General features: G+C 37.9%; 1 long non-coding RNA gene across 1 annotated transcript; it reads right to left on the bottom strand.

Moving 5' to 3' along the window:
* Window positions 1-11,405: 11,405 nt before the first annotated feature.
* On the bottom strand, window positions 11,406-13,625 carry LOC124167322. The gene is made up of 3 exons (XR_006866659.1): window positions 13,516-13,625; window positions 12,969-13,076; window positions 11,406-12,026 (listed from the first exon to the last, which is right to left on the bottom strand). It is a non-coding gene; the product is annotated as an uncharacterized LOC124167322 (long non-coding RNA).
* Window positions 13,626-19,056: the final 5,431 nt, after the last annotated feature.

Here is a 19,056-nt window from a genome sequence, read left to right as displayed (position 1 = left end):
TTACTAATCTCGCATCTACCGCTTATCCTGGAGGGTATTCCACACCCCCACACACCCCGGTATTAGTTGCACCAAACCCCCCCCCCCCCCCCCAGCCTTAATTCCTATTTAACTGCGCCCCTGATCATGAAGGCTGGGAAACTCGTGGACAACTCTTTGGTGAAATATTCCCCCGCCGTTACATATCCTCAGCGCAACGTTAAGCGAGCAACGCCATCGACAACGTAATCTCTCTCTGTCTCAAAGCCTCAGCGCAGCAATTAAGCCAATCCATCGTGCTCCGTAATGCAGTCGATTCCTCCGCGTCACAACGGCAGCTCTACACACCCACCAAACGAGCATTCGAATAATGCGTAAGCTATCATGAAAATCACGGCCACGAGGTCGGCCGGTGACTTGGAATATCTGCGTAATTTTGGACAGAAAGGTAACGGCATCGTTTTACGACGAAAACTGGAGAAGCCGGTCTTGATTTCTTTTGAACTCCAGCTGAAAATCGGATGAGCGAGTCGTGTTTTAAACCAATGGAATTGATCCACATCCTTAATTTCATCATTACTTGACGCGCCGCAGGCGCGATTCAGCTGTACCGATGAACCATATTCACCTTAAAAATAATTTTTAAAATATCCTATAAAAATTATTGCAATTCATAAGGAAAAAATAAAAAAATTGCTACTTGCAAAATAAAAAAAGAAAATAATACTGAAAAGCAATAAAAAATATATATAAAGAAAAGCAAGTATTAAAAAATAATAATAATATTAAACAAATAACATTTTAAAAATATTCTTATAAGTTCATGTCAAATAAAATTGTATTAGATATAAGTTTCTGTTCACACAAACCCAACACTACACACACAACACATTCATTGGCGCAAAATAATTAATCTATTGAATATCATAGAGTAAGTATTTATAATTACTTATATCCTCGCTCCCACCACCACAACAAGTCAAATGCCTATCTTAATATTTCTACGGCCCTCCAGGATTTTCTTTTTTATGTTTGGTTTTACCTAAGAGTTAAGAAATTAGCGAAAGAATTGGCGATGAAAGTGAGCAAAGAAAGGCGGTAGCAACAATATTCGCGCAAAAAGAAAATACACATTAGAGTGTTGAAGTTACTCCCGATAAAGTGCTTCACGGGCGACAACTTAAAACATTGAATACATTTTTTACCGTGTCATGGAAATAATGTTTTGGTAAAATTTCGTTTAATCTGTTTTTTCGTTTTATTCCAAAAAATTTGGAGTAATAAGGCGTTTCTAAACTCAGCCCCCGATATCCGCGTTATAAACGGATTTTACTGCAATCTAGATCACGTGACAGCCGGAGAGAGGGGGCGTGGTCAGGGGGTTCGGCTGTGGAGGGATATTGTACTTTTAGATTGCTCCGTTTGAGAAATTTTTTTGTGGGCCGCGAGACTTCTTGGAGGGAAGGGTAATTCCATTCCTACGGCCATCATAGCGAACGAGTGGTAGGGTGCTTGGCAGGGGGTGAACAACAACGCGCACGCAGTGAACATAATCGACAGCAACTACATTATCGGTGTGTGGAGGAGGTGACCGAAAGCTGAGGTCATTTGTGCTCTTTGTTATGAGAGAAACCCGGCGTCGGCATTAGCCTGTTCTAAACGAAAGGCACCAAGGGGACCACGCCTTAACGTCCCATCCGACGGACTGCGTGTTGCACCTGAAGTTCCCTCCTCACAACGTTGAAGCAGGTGTTAGGTAACCTCTGAAAAGCTCTGCCGCCGTCGTGAATTGAACCCGGGCCCACGAGGTGTGAAGTTAACACACTAGCTACCATACCAAATTAAATTTATTATAATGGAACTGTATTCTCCTGTTTCCCAAGAAACAACGTATTCGCTTAATTACAATCGGTGTCCAAGATTTGATTTAAGCTTTGTGATTTTAGCAGTTGATGCTGCAGAGAAAAACGCTATTTTTACAGTGTTTTAGAGAGAGAGATAGAAACTAATAATAATTCATTTATTTCCTAGTCTGTTCAAATGTTGGTGCAATAAATTTTAATCGAGCCTGCAGATAGCTAGCTAATTGTATACAGCCAACTGTCGGTGGATTTTAATGTTTTCCTGTCTGGCAAAATATTGGTGAATGGGAATCGTTTTACTTTCCACGGTTGGGTTCACTGCAGCAGCTGAGGCATCCTGCAAAGCAATCTGCAGCACTGCTAGCGTTTTTTAATTTAGATCTTTACTCGGGGATTAAGCATGACTTAGCCTAAAATTAAGAATACGTTCCCTAAACTATAACTATTATTTACTGCGCTCTCGACTCGTGGCCCAACGGACGCTCGTATCAACGCCCCCCCATTAACCTCCGTGGACGTCGATGCCGCCCAAGGTATATATGTACAGTCACAGAAATATATATGTATATACTTCGAATCGCCGTTCGGACTTTTATGGCTTGGAATGTTTTCCAGGCGATATTGATGGAAAATGCTGTATTACGATAATTAACCGAGTAGGGATTTAGATTGGCAACATACGTAACAATTTTGAAGCTTCATTTCCATTGGGAAGGGGTGGGGAAAATTGAATGAACAAGCGTCTGGCGGGTTACGTAACTTAGGGGAAGCTTATTCACTCGTTGAAGTCTCCGGATGATTTGGTTTGAAAGTTCGACTTTGGCGGGAAAATGCAGAACTGTCGTTGGATGAAATGCGGAGATAGGAGTAGCACATCGAAGGAATTTTACATGCAACTACTATTCAAATGATAAATGAGATTGGAAGCAAATTCAACAGCTTTGTAGCCAGAGCAATTATAGTGCCGGAAGGTATCCAGAAATCGCCATTTTCGCTATTATTGTAATATTTTTTGGCACTTTCAGCCCCCCGCCTCCACGAAAATCTTCAGCTCCTCGGGTCTGCAGGAAGTGGCCGGGAAGTCACCAAAGGTCTTTGTATCAAGATATGGAATCGCTCAATCAGAGTCACAATCCCACGTTTTGTTTGGATAGGTGAGGGTAGGGCTCACCTCGAAATAAAAGAGATATGGAGCCAATAAAAAGGTGCTTTAATATTAATAGGGAAACAAGGGAATTAATAATAGTATAGGGAAAAGAGGAAGTCAAGATAACAACGTCTGCATGAAAGGTGCAGAGAATGGCAAGGGAATTCAATAAGAAGGGTAATTTTTAAAAATGCTAGAAAGAAATCCTAAACTACTTTAATTCTAGAATAAGCACTTTAAACAGAATAAAAACGGACATGTGATGACGAAGAAAAAATGAATCTGTGAGATTGGAAAGAATACACATTTACATACACACACTGCCTCGTAAGTCGGCTCTATAAGCGTGTGGCGGGGACTGAAAGGACACGACCAATCACAGAAATAGAGAAGGAAATGTGCGAACTGAGTTTCACGCGTCACTGACAATTTCCAATGGAAATACTCCAATGCTGACCCGCGTATCCTCGTGTGCGATGTGCACACCTAAACCGCACGCCGCTGAAAAGGGAAAAATAAGTGCGAATGGAATACTACATGAGCAAATGCAGTAATACATGAACTGAAGAAGTTGTTACTATCCCTGATAGAGTACGAGAAAATAATGGCAACTTTAAACTCCATTTTATGCGGTATGAATCATTCCCTGCATAGAGAATCGAAGCCCGGACCAACGGATATCCATTCGCACAGTAGGTGGCTTCGATTGTTTCTCAAAATAACAAAAGAAACTCGACTGCAGCAGCGCTCGCTGCCCGACATTATGCTAAAGTACAGAGTTATGTTTTGATGTCTTTGATAACTGCCAGCCACGTAGCCAGATATTTGCTTTAGGGGGAGGTTGGGTGATATGCACATATTGGTAAGTTAGTGTTAATTTACATGCATCGGAAATTAGAAATACCTTTAAATTAAGCCTGAACCACACGATCATTTTTTCCGTCCCTTTCGAGCTATACCTCCAGCGATCGCTCCAATGATGGCGGGAAAATGACCGTTTCACGCAATGTTCATTTTTCGCGATGGCTCCAGGGATGGGAATCCCATCCCTTTTCCCACCACTCGGCACGTCCCTTTTTCCGTCGCTCAAACCATCGTCTTTCGGCCAATCAGAACGCACGGCCAATGAAAGCCATTGTAACGCCATGTTTGGCTTTTAATGGAATGGGAGTTATAAATAGGGAAAGCGAGGGAAGAAGTGATGGAGAAGGGGACGACGGTGGCTCAATGAGCGATTATTTTTTTTCCAAAAACTATAGCTGGAGATATCAATCTGATGGACGGAAAAAATGATTGCTTCTAAGCCATAAATTTCGTTTGCGAAATGTTGAAATTTATACGCATCGTTTACTCTTACCGCATCGGCCGTTGTGATCATGCCTTGGTCTCCTGTTATCATGTTTGCTTCTTGAAATTCGCGAACTTTTTTGCAAAAATTTTAAACTCTAAGGCACTGGTAGTGGTTGTTAATTTCCTGTAAAGCACTGAACTGGTATCTTTTCACCTTCCTCACCACCGCTCCCCTGTGACTCAGAGATCCGTTACCTAATGGCTACCTCTTACATGGAATTCCATCAAAACTCCTTCTGTTGACATGACATCATCAGAGTCATCATATTCACGACGGAAGACAATTCCTCTCCAAATCCCCCTTCAGTTTTACCTCCCCCCCTCCCCTCCCCCGAATTGGTGAGGTTGTCATTTAAGTGAAATAATACGTGATATCTGAGTTTATTTAATGAGTGTTGATTGTTTATTTGTTGTGCTTTATTATTTAATCCTATATTTATAAATCCAATTAAAAAGGCCGTCTTGACTGATTTTGCATTGCATGGAAATAAATACACGAATTTGAGAAAATCTTGGATCTGAGACTTTCTCACCCAAGTCCACAACTCGAAATAGTTGAGACAATGTGTGAGGATAAGTTGTTTTGTCATCGGAAGAATCATTTGCAGGGCAGAGCAGGGCCATTTCGATCTTGAGGCTGTTTCAATCCGTTTAACAAATACCAAAGCCCGAGCCATCCGTCTTGTGAGGGGACGGCAGTCGCGACGATAGGAAATCACTTCGTGGGAGCTTCAGACGTATTGAACACATAGGTCAATGCAACACATAGATTTTGTTCCTCCGACACAACGACGCGGGCGCCTGGGCATGAAAAAGCCACCGCTGGCCGGAAGCTTGGAATAACGCACGGTCCTAAAATATCTCGGGAACATCCCCATGCGCACACACAAAAAATAAACGGCGCAGCTGCAGTTTCTTGTGTTGACGTGCGTGTCAGAGGGAGGGAAAGGACGCCGCGATGGGTGAAGATGCCGCAAACATACACACGTTGGAATGTAGTCGACTGTGGTCTGCCAGGATATACACTCATTACGTGAATTAATGTCAAATCAATACTCAGCCTAAACCTACCTTCATATTACCCTTCCCTTACAACTATTCCATATAAGCCATTAAAATTCATATTAATTCATTTCTTAATACCTCTGGATCTACCCTGAATTTTTTGTTACACTCCAATTCAATTAAGATTAAAATATAATGTTGAAAGAGTTTACCTGGTATATTATGGTGAATTTTAGCGAGGGAGCAATATATTTAGTCGCATGCTCTCGTTAGAGCTAAAATGGTAACAAAATAGCGCGGCACCAATTGGTTAATCTGCTCGGGAAGTAATATTCGTTGCATTTATTTATAATCATTTAAAAGAGGTGGCAAAACCTATTCTAAAGAACAGAGGGAGTTTTGATGGAATTCCCTGTAAGAGGTAGCCATTAAGTACGAAAGATTTACAGAGAAAAAATCATCCGAGCTGCCGAGGCGTCATTCTTCCCTGTGGATATTTGTGGACACTTCGGGACAAGGTGTTGCTGGGCTGCTGGGCATATGATGCCACAAGCAGTCCAAATCGTGCGCACAGCGCCACAGCCAAAGAGCATGCCCGGACATAGAACACAAAGAGGTGTTCGCTCTATAGACTAGTTTAAAGTATACCGGGACTAGCCACGGTGATAACTTGTACGGGAGTCACCCGCAATGCACAATCGTGCGAAAGATCCACAGAGAAAAAAAGCATCCGCCTTGACCGGGATTCGAACCCTGATCCCCTCTGTATAAATTCCACCTTAAAAAATACAAACTAACCTCCGTTTTGAATCTCCAAGGTGATGGGGTTTTCCCCGGGAAAAGAAGTGGCTTCTTCTACTCTGAACATATGAAGTGTGAAGCCAATGGGCACATTGATTTTTAAAAGATTTACGTCCAGAAATTGGGTGAGTGAATACACAAAAACTCGGTGGCCAAAGGGCAACGGGATTGAGCCTTTGAATCGCGCTCACGCCGATTGGAAAATAAAATGCACTATTAAATACTGTCCAGTCGATCTCGTTCGTTTTCATTCCCTCATTTTCGTACACGGCCAGAAAAAAATCACTTGTGCCCTTCTTTGGCTTCTCACCCCCTCGTTTGAAATTCGCACGCATGTGGCTTAATCTCTATCCTCACCAATCCAACCAAACTTCGAGTTAAATAATTGAGTTAGAACTACGGAGTAATTTCATTTTGAAGCAATGAAAGAAACTACTGATTATTACAATTTTATATTCTCCTCGCTAACGAATAGCGGCCTCTTACCCATTCCCTATTTCCCCTAGGTCGGAAAACAACTCGAGAGCAATGTGAGTGAGAGGGAGTAGGCCGTATTCATGAAAGGGAGCACTATGGAGGGAAGGAACACTGCCAAAATACCTCTTAAGGCCTGGTTACACGGTGCATTAACCCGCACGGGTTAATGTCTAAATGTATGAACGCGAGAATGAACGAAAAAATTCACCGTGTAACCACCCCAAAATGTACAAATGCATGAACGCGTGAACGGAAAATAGAACCTGTTCTAATTTCGTTCATGCATTCGCACAAGTTGATAACAGAGCCACCTGGTGGGAAACAAAGGAAACGACACATTTAGTTATCTACAGGGCTATTCAGTAACTCTTTACGCGTAATTGTACTGCATTGTAAGTGCTTGAATCCTACCACAAACTCACCATTTGCATCTGCACTAATATTCATATAAATTATCCCTGTATGTATGCCGGACATACCAAGTTTATGCCTATGGTATTGCCATTGGTATCTTATTGGTTGTATTATGCCGGAACAAAACAATCGATGAGGTTATAACAGAGTTTTCAACACGACATTTGTGAAATACAACGGCTATCATACGACTAATAGAACGCATTTAAACATAATTTATACCATACGAATTAACGACAATTCTACCTTTTATGCGTCCGAAGTGGAAATGCACTGGCCCACCACAAAAAGACGACTCACATGAGCAAATTCATAAATCGACCAGGCCTCTAAACCAGCATCTTTTCCATCAACAGCAAATATCTTCTACCCATTACCGGCCGAGTAAAGAAATGCTTGAAAATATATATTTTTTTCTTTTCAATTTACCTAATAACATGCTAAATAAGGTTAATTGAAATTATGGGCCTTCAAAAAAATTTGCTTATGGTAAAAAGAAAATGTTGCGTTTTCGCAACGTTGGCCGAATCCGGTATCTGTATGCAGTTCTGCAACCCGCATTGCAATACATTGCCGTCTCATAGGAATATGCTGTTTTTACTGTCGGATAATCCTATACCTTTTTATGCCACGTATATGACAAATATCGTCATATTGGATAAATAAAATCCTTAGATATCATGTTTCCAATGAGATGTTGTTGTTATTTGACCTAAATCCACTATAAAATAGACATGCTTTACGGTTTGAAAGAAATAAGTCAAAACGAAAATTTTCTCAGAAGAGCATGTATTTCACATTTTTTTCATTGACTTTAATTTTATCATTGCAGATTGAATAACAACAATTAATCGCTAGTTATGAAATATTCAAGCATTTTGGGTGCAATGGAACATAAAATTTCGTACATTCATACATGGTTTGGCTTTTACATTGTTTCGGCAACTACTGAATTTTTTTTAATTCTATGGCCAAATTCGTCCTTTTATGCTTCACGAATCCGCGATGAATTATATGGCCTAACTTTTTCTATGTTTAAGGACGCGAATTGTATAGGGGTACGTCATTTACTGACTGATTCACTTCACTTTTTAGATGCGTCCCGGCTAGTTATCTTCTGTAAAAATATTCACTTTGACTCATTTCTTTCAAGCCGTAATGCATCTCTATTTTATATTGGATTTAGGTAAAATAATGCAGCATCTCATTGAAAACATAATATCTAAGAATTTTAATTATCAAATATGACGATATCTGTCAAATAAGAGGCATAAAAAGGCGTAGGGATACATTTGACAGTAAAAACGGCATATTCCTACAAGACGGAAATATGTGGCAATGCGGGTTGCATAACTGCATATAGATTCGGCCAACGTTGCGTAAACGCAACATTATTTTTCGGATCAGATTTTCGCTTTATGTTGACTCCCTAACGAAATATAAGCTGTAATATCTATTAATTGAAATTTCTGCGTCCACATGGACGGATAAAAAACTTAATAAAGGGAAAAGTTACTCTTAGGAAAAATTATTTATCTTGCTTAAAAGGAGACTAGAAAATTGACACATTTTGAGTATTTTTATAAATATCTAAATACTTATTAATTGTCATTATAATCTCACTAATAATCAGTTTAAACTTATTTTTATCGAAAAAAAGCGAATTCTACATGAATAAAATTCAATTGAAACATATTTTTTGCATTTCTCAATAATGTTGCGTTTTCGAAACGTTGGCCGTAAATGGGTTAACTTTATAACCGTACCGGACAAAAGTAGAACAAAGTATTAAAAATATCTACTCCCATACATCATCTACACTCAGTGAGACAGATGACAGAAAAATGTCTAGTAAACAAGGCTTAAAAACATGATGCGTCTACAAATTTTCAGCCTAAGTATTAACTTTGATAACGGTTTGAAATAAATATAGTACTATTGAGATATAACATTAAGAGAGCGATAACGATAAATATTAAATATAAATAAATATTACTGGCACGAAATGAAACAACTTCGGCAACTACAATGAACACCACTGTTTACACGGCAGCGCAAATATATTACCAGTATGTGAAATTTCATGGTCCTGCAGGAAACAACGAAAAGGTAATTATTGTCTGGTAGGTATCGTCTGCTTCCTGCCTAATGATAATGTTTACACATTTAAAATTTGCGCACTGTATAGGGAATAAACAAAAACTGAACGCCTCGCGTTACGAGAAAATGTGTGAAAACTTGTGCGAACGCATGTACCGTGTAACCACTCATTCATGCTTCTCGCTCACGCAAACGTCCATGAATTCAGACATGCAAACAGAAACGCATTCATACATTAACCCGTATGGGTTAATGCACCGTGTAACCAGGCCTTTAAACACTTCAAGTAAACCTACTTGAATCGGTAGAATACTTTAAAAATAACTTCAATCATCCTCAGTAATATAATGGTCGATAGCCTTGCTCGACAGCTTATTGCCAAATAACTGTCTATGATGATCTAAGGACATCTATATTGACTTTTCCATCGTTCCAAACGAAGAGTGTGACACCTTGGTTGTCCGTGTACTCCACCTAATACTTCAGTGACCATTGACCTCATTCAAGCCGTTGGAGGTCGACTGGGTGACAAGAGGGATCCGTGGACCTCGTCCATAACTTTGGCAACCTAAAATCCCTTGGTTATGGTGATTGTCCAGATAGTGCGGAAGAAACCTCTTAGAAATCACACCCACGCATAACGTCATACTTATGAAGCTGAAAATTACTAGTATGCGGACAGTACTATTGACTTAATTTTTCAAAACAAAAAAGATTGATAACATTTTACGTATTAACCCAGATTATGGGGTCAAAAATATTTACCTTTCTGCTGTGCAATTGTTTTAATTCAATAGTAACAGCAGTACAAATAAATGTATTTCTTACCAATAAAAGCTATTCAAATAATCGTACAATGTCGATATTTACCACCGAAGCCATCAACATGAATGCATAAAAATAGTTGCAGCCACTGCAACCATGGAAAAACAATTGAAAAATGGCACAATGATACTTGGATGGGTCAAATGGATCAGTGCTATCGAGACTCGCTCAGACTGGTTAAATAATAACAGCATTGAAGGAAAGTCATCAGCAAAAAAGAAATGGAAAAAGCGCAGTACTTCAAAACTTTAATGTTTGACGCTAATTCATCAAATGCTTACAGAAAGGAGGATACAGGAAGGTAATATAAACATAATTGTTATAATACCGCACATACACACATAAATCATGAAAATAATCCACAACCAACTAAAACTCAGGTTTAAAAATTGTTTTAATAAATATTTTAATTGGCGAGAAAATTTGGTAATATCTCATTAGATTAAACATAGTATCAACATCATTATCATATGACTTAAGAACATTTTTAAGAGCAGTTAAAATAAATATAGTAGATACATTTCAAAATAGATAAATTCTATAAAAAGCAATAGATTTTATTCGTTTGACAACAGCAATAACAAAATATTTTAAAACAAAAACAAATTTAATGCCAACATTTGGTACATACGTAGAAACTGTAAAATCCAGGAAAAGAAGTACAGAAGTGAACAATTGAAATAATCATAAAAAGTATTTCAAGCAAAATAACTGAAATAATACACAAGGCAAACGATCCAAAAGGAAAAATTAAAAGAGAAAAAAATAAAAGCAAAATTAAAAATAAAAATTACATAGAGCATGCATAGAATTAGACTAAAAACTATCACTATAGACCTACACATACTTATAGATGACACTAAGGTACTACACTGTTTTAGCCAGAGGAAAGTCTACTATTAACAATCAAGATATTAACAGCAATAAACAATTTATTCACATTACAAATAAAATCAATTTTACATGTACATGACAAAAGTGTAAAACTGGATATTTTAGAAATTTTAGAAATCACCAAATGCACTCTTGCACGTAACATCGAAATTTTTAATGATATGACTGTATTCAAATGTTCTAACTTTTTATCTACTGTTTTAAAATCTGACTTCTTCCTTGACAATCCTTCCTCCTCCCCTTCTCATTAACCTCGTTACCACCTGACTTTTACCTGCCTGCCCCCTCCCCACCTCCCCAAACTTTTATACTTTTTGTTTTGAACCTCCTATCCAACCAACAATGCCCAACCAACAATGCTCAATGCTCCTCCTCATTTAGTTCCCCCCCCTCCTCCTTCCCTCACACTATTGTTGGATAAATAAGGCTGGATGTTGTATGCATTTCTCAGTTAGTCTTGATAATGACGTTGTAACGTTGAAACTAGTAGACTGCAAAAATATAAGGTTGTGGAATAGTACTGTGTTTTTATTTAACCATGAACACATTACAAATGGTATGGTATAGAATTTCCTGTTACTCCCCCTCCCCACGTAGAGGAAGCAGTTTGGATTTGAGGGGGAGGGAGGTTGGGGTAGGGGCGATAGTAAAGGAAGGGACATTTAGTGTTAGTACCACTACTAACACTATTACTACTACTAAAGCAAGCACACAATTCATTCACTCACTCACACCAAGCAACATTCACACACTTACGGTGTACCCCATGATAGTCTAAAAAACCAAACCATCGCAGCAGCCCCTCTAACGGTGAAAACACTACGAACCTGAACTAAATTACGCATGGCGACGACCTAAGTACTCAGTCGGTACCAACTATTTTCCTGATAGATAAGCTACGCATGTAGACGACCAACGAATCCTGATAGATTCTTTCCTACTCTCCTGCCTAAATCTCCCATAAAGCTGTAAAAAACAACACATTACAATAAATAAATAAAATACAATCAAGCACAAAGCAATAAAATAGCACACACAAACAGTCCGCAGTCCACTGATGAAAACAACACAACTCCAGGCGTTCTGCTCCTTCAATTTATTCAATATTCGGCTCTTGAGATGTAGTTCCATGCACCTCTTCTCCAGGGTAACGTAGTATTCAGAAGTATCACCTGTTGCAATGAAAGGCATCATTTGTACTCACGATGAAATTAACTATATCATCGAGGTTTGTCCTCGGTATAATTATTAAAAATTATAATATCTTACGGAGGACAGGATTAGCAAGAACTGGATAAAATAATTCAAATCAATTCATTCACTAATAAGTTTACGCAAAATGTTATATTTGAAGGTGGCTGAAATTAATATTCTCTTAATTGAAGAGAAAAGAATTAACGAATTTCCAGCACAATTATCTATCTAACTCAAATATTTTTTACATGGCCTTCATTAAAATATGTACAGTGATAATCTAGAGCTTGATTACAGAGTAGTACTAGAGTAAGCTGTTGTGCTGCATTACATCATTGCTTTTATGATTGAGGGAACCCTTTTATGGGGGTCGGACAGGTTTCATATTAATGTCAAACCAAAAAATTGTCAACTAATTACTCAGAAAATTGAAACATTTATAAATAGTGCATGAAATGAAGGAACTGGAAATGTTAATTTAAAGTTGATGTCTATAGAGGAAGAATAGCATCATAATATAATCTCATGAATAATTACAATAAATTACAATATACCAATTCGGAAACAGAAATGATTAAGTTTCCTTCATGATCAATTTCCGAAAAAAAATCTTTCCTCATTGTATATGACTAAGTGCGAAACCCACTTTCGTACGAGTGGAACACTTTTTAATGGCAGGTAATTCCATGATGAACATTTTAATATTACTGGCTCATAAATTTTTACATCGAATATGAAAGGCAGTTACCAAAGCAGCAATTCATCAAAACGCAATAATTTATACAAATCCAAAGTCACATTTTCCCAACAATTGGTTTACTTTTGCTATATTAATGAAGGGAACAATATTTTTTGCATCCATTCAATGGCTCAAAATGTGTGTATAAGTTGAAAAGGAAATAAATGAATTCCATTCCTACCATGAAGTACCTAATTCCATTGAATCCGTTCTGAAGTCTTCATAATTCAGAGCAGTTCCGTTTTCTTCCGAATCAATTCCGGGAATGAGAATATAGTTGCAATTCAAACTGTGAAGAGAAAAATGCGAATGTTAACAGAAATTCCGCATTTCAAACGAGAAAAGACTGAACTAACACCACTTAAAAATCAAATGAATGTGGCAGTTTATTTTAAAAATAATGATAGATATACACAAGAGTTTGATATTGGTAATTAAGACAATTCCTCAAATACGCAAATACATGTACAGATTTAATTAATTAATCAAGATCCCTCACTGTCTATTGATCTTGAATTGTGAAACTATGTTTCCAATATCACCACTTTAACGTTAAAATTAAGCTTGAAATTCTAAGATAAAAATAAAACGTTTGCTTAAAAGGAAACCACTTTCAGTTGAAAATTACTCGTTTACATAATTGAGTGTATCCAATAAATAAGTTTTTTAAATTTTAAAGTGATTTCTCGTGGCATATGATTATGATTGAGAGTGGAATGTAATCTTACTGTAACGTGATGGCGCCATGAGCATACGTTCTTCAAGAAACGTAGAAGCATGCTCTATGTCCTCTTCGACCGTCGTCTTCTGTCTTCTGCTCGCCAAATCCGGGGCTGACTTGTGCCTAGGGAGAGGTGTTGAAGGGTGTGCTCAATAGTTTCTTTATGTCTGTCTGCTATGATCCTGTATCGATTGCTCGATACTATCGATTGTATTGGATGATTGTCGATTGTGTGCGCGCGCACTTCCGGTGCACGCTAGTGGTCTCTCTGTGTTTGTTCGCGCCTAATGTACAATTGAGTTGTATCCGTTTATATCCGAATATATCTTGTTGAACTAACGCTGTGTGAATCTTATTACCACTGCCATAACTCCCTATAACAAGAGGTAGGATTAGTATGCACATGCATAAATATACCTAACACTTCCCTCACAACCCTCCCCAAGAACAAACAAAATGCAAAGGGCAACACACAAAAAAGGGACCATTCAAACGTACACACGAACGCACTCACACACCCCTACCTATTTTTTGAGCTCATCATCTAAATAAACCATACTAAGGTTAAAAATACCATTTCATCAATCATTTTGGATCCATACCTTTAGCGCTATTTTCATCATTTTCTCAACCTTTTTCTCGGCCAATGGGACTTGGGATCTTTGGGACTTTATTTCACGTGATTTGGTACCAGTTATCATAACCTCTCATTAGTTGCATTTAACCATTCTTTACTCTTCGAGTCAATTTTGACTCTTTGATTTGTGTTCGTTCGATTGACGTGATCACTCATTGAGGTTTTATTTACTTTAATACCTTGATTCATACCATGTGTGTCGTTTGTGTGAAAATGTGAATGTATATGTAAAAGGCGCTCGCACGAAAGTATCGCTCATTTGCCGAGAACTCCCAGCGATGAACAGCCTAACATTCAAATCCCCTCACAGACGCCTTATCTCTTCCTTCTTCATCTATGCAGCCGATGACTTGAATTTCTTCATTCGGTGGTTTCACTCTTCCTTGCTCCGCAGACACTTTTTCCAACGCTTTCATTCTGTGAAGAAGAGAGAAGAGAATCCAAGTTAGTTCGTAAATCACAAATTATCCTTCACAAAATGTCTATATTACATTAAAACTCTTATAGTCTATTTCTCAAAAGATTTAAAAAGATAAGATGAAGATAAAGATATTTATTTCACTGCCCTAAAATATTACAACATATGCATACATTAACAGTGAAATTAGATACCCCGAAGATAACTAGAAGATAAGTCTTGATTAGGGGTTGCCATTACATACAAATAAGGCAATGCTCGGCAGTAAATTTTATAATAACCTTTAAACAAAAGTGAATATGAATACATCAGAAGCAAAATTTACAGATTGAGATAACTTTTATTTCTCCTGAAATTTATAGAAAATTTTCCACGATATGTCAAATAAATAAGGTATTTTACACATTGATATATTTTAGGTCAATATTTAATAAATAGATGAGGTTTCATTCCCTCCGGTATAGTGCAAAGTTAATAACATAAAATATAATGTTCTTTTAATATTCCTGAGCATCGATCTTCTCTTCTCCGACCGGCAAAATTACCAATAGTCAAGCCAAATAACAATTATCTTTAAGTGATCGTAGTTTCATTGCAATATCCCAAGGGTTCGGTTTACATTCAAAGTTGCTTTGATATCTGTATTATAAAATGTTTACCGCTGTCCTTTTTCGTCGGCTTGTAATTATTTCCTTCAACATACACATTAAGGCATAGAAAATTAATCTTCTTACACACTGCGAAAATGGTGGATGGACAATATCACATCCAAAATTAATATAAAAAATCAGCAATGAGGAGTAGTATACCAATCGAAATCAATAACAGGGTGGCAAAATGAATTTATATTTTGTAAAAAACTGACGATAACCATTATTAATGCAGAGAGATGAAGTGTGAAGATACCGCAATAACGATTAATTAGGTTTACTTTACAATAGAAGTCAACGTCGGTTTGACACCTTCAAAACAGAATATTCAATACGTAGACCCCTTCGTGAGACTTTTTTTACATCGCAGGTGTCGTGTCGTTAATTCGAGCGAACCAGAGATTTTATTCCAGCACTCATGACCGGGGACGAATGCAGGCCATCGAATTCGGAATGAAATGAGGAATACATCACCAGTTGAAAGATGTGAAATTGCATGCCCTGTTCTTCACGGGAATAAGTAGAATCTGAATGATTGAACAGGCAACACTGAAAAGTAGGAAGGCATTGCTTAAGTTCTCTGGGATCGCCGAATGCCATAAAGTAGCCAACAACTTACATTCGTTCAACTCAATGACGAAGTTTCGATTCACGTTACGTACTAATCCAGAAAAGAAGTTTCCAATATCAATTGCAAAGAGACTTAATAGTTAATCGACTGCTGACTGACACTATCTCCCATTTAGTATGTCCAAACCTACTATCGAGGGAATTTAAAAAACTAGTTTTTGTTTTGAAGAAGGTGAAATCTCTACACACTGACTCTCTACCGAAAGGGGCAATGCAAAATGACAGTAGCATAGAGTCGAGGGTAGAGGCTTTCGAAATGTGGTGCATCAAAAGAATAATGAGGATCGGATGGATCGACGGAGTGAGAAATACTGATGCCCTGAACGGAGGAGGAGAGAAGGGTCACGTAAACCATGATGAGAAAGCGAAAAAGCAGCCATTCCTTGAGAAATGATGGCCTGACGATCACAGTCGTCGAGGGACTGGTATATGGCAAGACCGGGAAAGGAAGGCCTCGAATGAAATATATGGAACAGGCAAAGAAAGATGTGAAAGGGGTGAAATACGTGGGTGTGAAAAAATAGCTGATACGTGCATTGAGTGGAAAGCTGCGTCAAACCAATCCTAAGGACCAGTGATGCTGATTTGGCATTAATCATAAAGTAAAACAATATGTGACTCAGTCAGTAAAAAATGTGGATTCACGACTCACTAAAATTAATATGATTTGACAGTTTATTACTTAGCATTATACATATTATGAAATGAAACGCACAAAGACGGCTCAAAAAGCCAATTCATCTGGCAGTCAACTTTCCTGCTCACAAATGTGAGTATCATTATAATTACTGATCCGTATGGTATATTAATTATAATTACCTGCGGATAGACGCCTTCGGTGATAAAAAAGAGTCATGAATTGGAATACAAAAATATTAGGTGCGAAACTACCGCGAATTATCTTCTCTTCCATAAATAAAATTGATACAATTTTATTTATTGTTTATAATTTGGGAATGGGTTGTTTTTTACCATACAAACAGCCTCTACGATACTTCGAGGGTCGTACTAGTGTTGGGTGGGGAAACAAGCCAGCTGATCTTTCTCAAAGAATATTTACTCAACAGTTGTTTTCAGGTAGGTGGACAAGCTATCATGAGTCGAAAAATCTAAAACAAAACGGATCTTCCGCTTAATGATCAGCCAATCGAAATGCACGGCCGCTAACAGCGATTGTAACTCTATGCTTTGGATCTTGATTGAATGACATTTGAAAATACGGAATGTGAGGTAATAAGCAATGGAAAGAGGGACGGTGGGAATGAGCGTGGCATTCAGAAAAATATGGGTCGGGCGATCACAATTTTGATCCTTAAAAACCTATCACTCGACCTCTTATTCCAAGGGACAGAAAAAACGATCGTGTTTATCAGGCCTATGAATCAGGAGTCCATTTGATAAACTAAAGGAATCTTGGGATAAAGTTTTGGAGAAAATTTTAGTTCAGGTAAGTGAACGATAAAATGCACAATTGATAGTAATATACCTCTGTATATGATGCTATATGACGATTACTTTGAGGTAAATAATGCGGAGTGAGAGGCGGTAATACCAACGAACTAGATCAATGAGTGGATTCACCACCTATAAATATATTAAGCGTTACAAATATTCATTAGTAGTCCAACTTACGAGGCCTATAAAGAAACTCTATAACGTTACTCATGAGAGAAAAAAAATTCACGTTCAAACACGCCACGGGAAAATTTTAAATGGCAACCAAGGTAAAAGGAAGCCTAAAAAGTAGTGGAAAAGGTAATATTATTTGACGGATTCCTCCCTATTTAAGAGGCATAATTAATTCGTGCTTTTGGAAAAATGAACAGGTACCTTATGAAGGCCAAAGAGGAATGTCTATATAATCCAAATAGTCCGTAGGAAATACGAGAAGGTGCAGAAACGATAAAGGTAAAGGGAAAAAGGTAATGTCGTTGCATATTTCACGCTCACAATGCATCATTATGGAGTCAGCGACTCGCTATCGCACGACTCAGCATCTATCAATTTCTATCGTAAAGGAGTACAGAAAAATTAGAGGAGAGGTTCTTTTTTCAAGGTTAATGTCCGTTACTAAGAATGATAGAGCTCCAAAACTTCCTACCTCAACTAAAGACCTTACACCCAACCTAATAGTCTTGCAATTGATAAAGAAACAATCTTTTACCCTACACTCCAGGAAGGATAGGGCCTACCCGCCAATGTTCTAAAATAATATCCCTCTTTCCATGCTGAAGGGTATAGGAAGGGTAGTTTTAAGAATCAGAAATAAATAGATAACTGAGAGAGATTTATATGTAGTGAGCCAGATATAATTGTAACAATAAAAAGCAATTTTTTAAGATGGATATCTTCATCATCTGGAGTTTTGCCTGTTCGTAGGTCCCTTGCGCCAACGCTGTCTCCATTATTTCCTGTTTCTGGCTATTCCTTTTTAGTCGCTATATTTTCCCATCTTTAAATTGTCAACTAACAGCCGATATGATAAAACAGCCTGTTAACTATAGACCAATTGATAAGACAAGTGACGGACCAAGACTGCGTTTGTGAGACCAAGTGCCAAAGGATGTAAGGAGATGTGGACTGGAAATAGAAATGACAGAAGAGTGAATGCGGTTCGTTTGCGAGGCCAAAAACCATCATGGGTTCACATGGCCACACGAGTGAGTAAGTTATGTGGGAATCCATAGGCTCCTCAGGCCAGCAATGGGAGGGAGAGATGGAACAAGAAAGAGAAAATAACAATTACATAAATACTTGTCAAGAGTAAGAAAAGCTTACTTTTTTGTTTTGTCTATTATTGCATCTTACACTCCCAACAGGTATGAGGCCAGCAATTTTCCCCTGGGGAGCTTAGCAGTTCCTACACTATAAAATCGTATGCATTATTAAACCAGCTACACATATTTTCATTGGAATATTGCTGTAAGTTAATTTCGAAGTGTTTTTTGGGGACATTAGATACGGAATATAACTAATGAGGCGGTGGCAAAACTACACATAGGCCTAGAGTCTACCGATACTGTGACAAACGGCAATGACTGAGTTTATTCCTAATTGCAAGTAGGCCAAAGTATCAGAATTCTATATAGAGTTTAATTTCGCTCATTTAATTTTCTTTATTTCGCTTGTTCTAAATTAATGACTTTCAACACTGTACTGTCATTGACTTTAAATAAAATATTGAATAATGTATGGAATTTGTAGTTTATATTG

The sequence above is a fragment of the Ischnura elegans genome, chromosome 10 (genome assembly GCF_921293095.1).
Source record: "Ischnura elegans chromosome 10, ioIscEleg1.1, whole genome shotgun sequence".
In the NCBI taxonomy this organism is placed as follows: domain Eukaryota; kingdom Metazoa; phylum Arthropoda; class Insecta; order Odonata; family Coenagrionidae; genus Ischnura; species Ischnura elegans.
The sequence above is the reverse complement of the archived record's forward strand: the minus strand, read 5'-3'. Positions and strand labels throughout refer to the sequence as shown.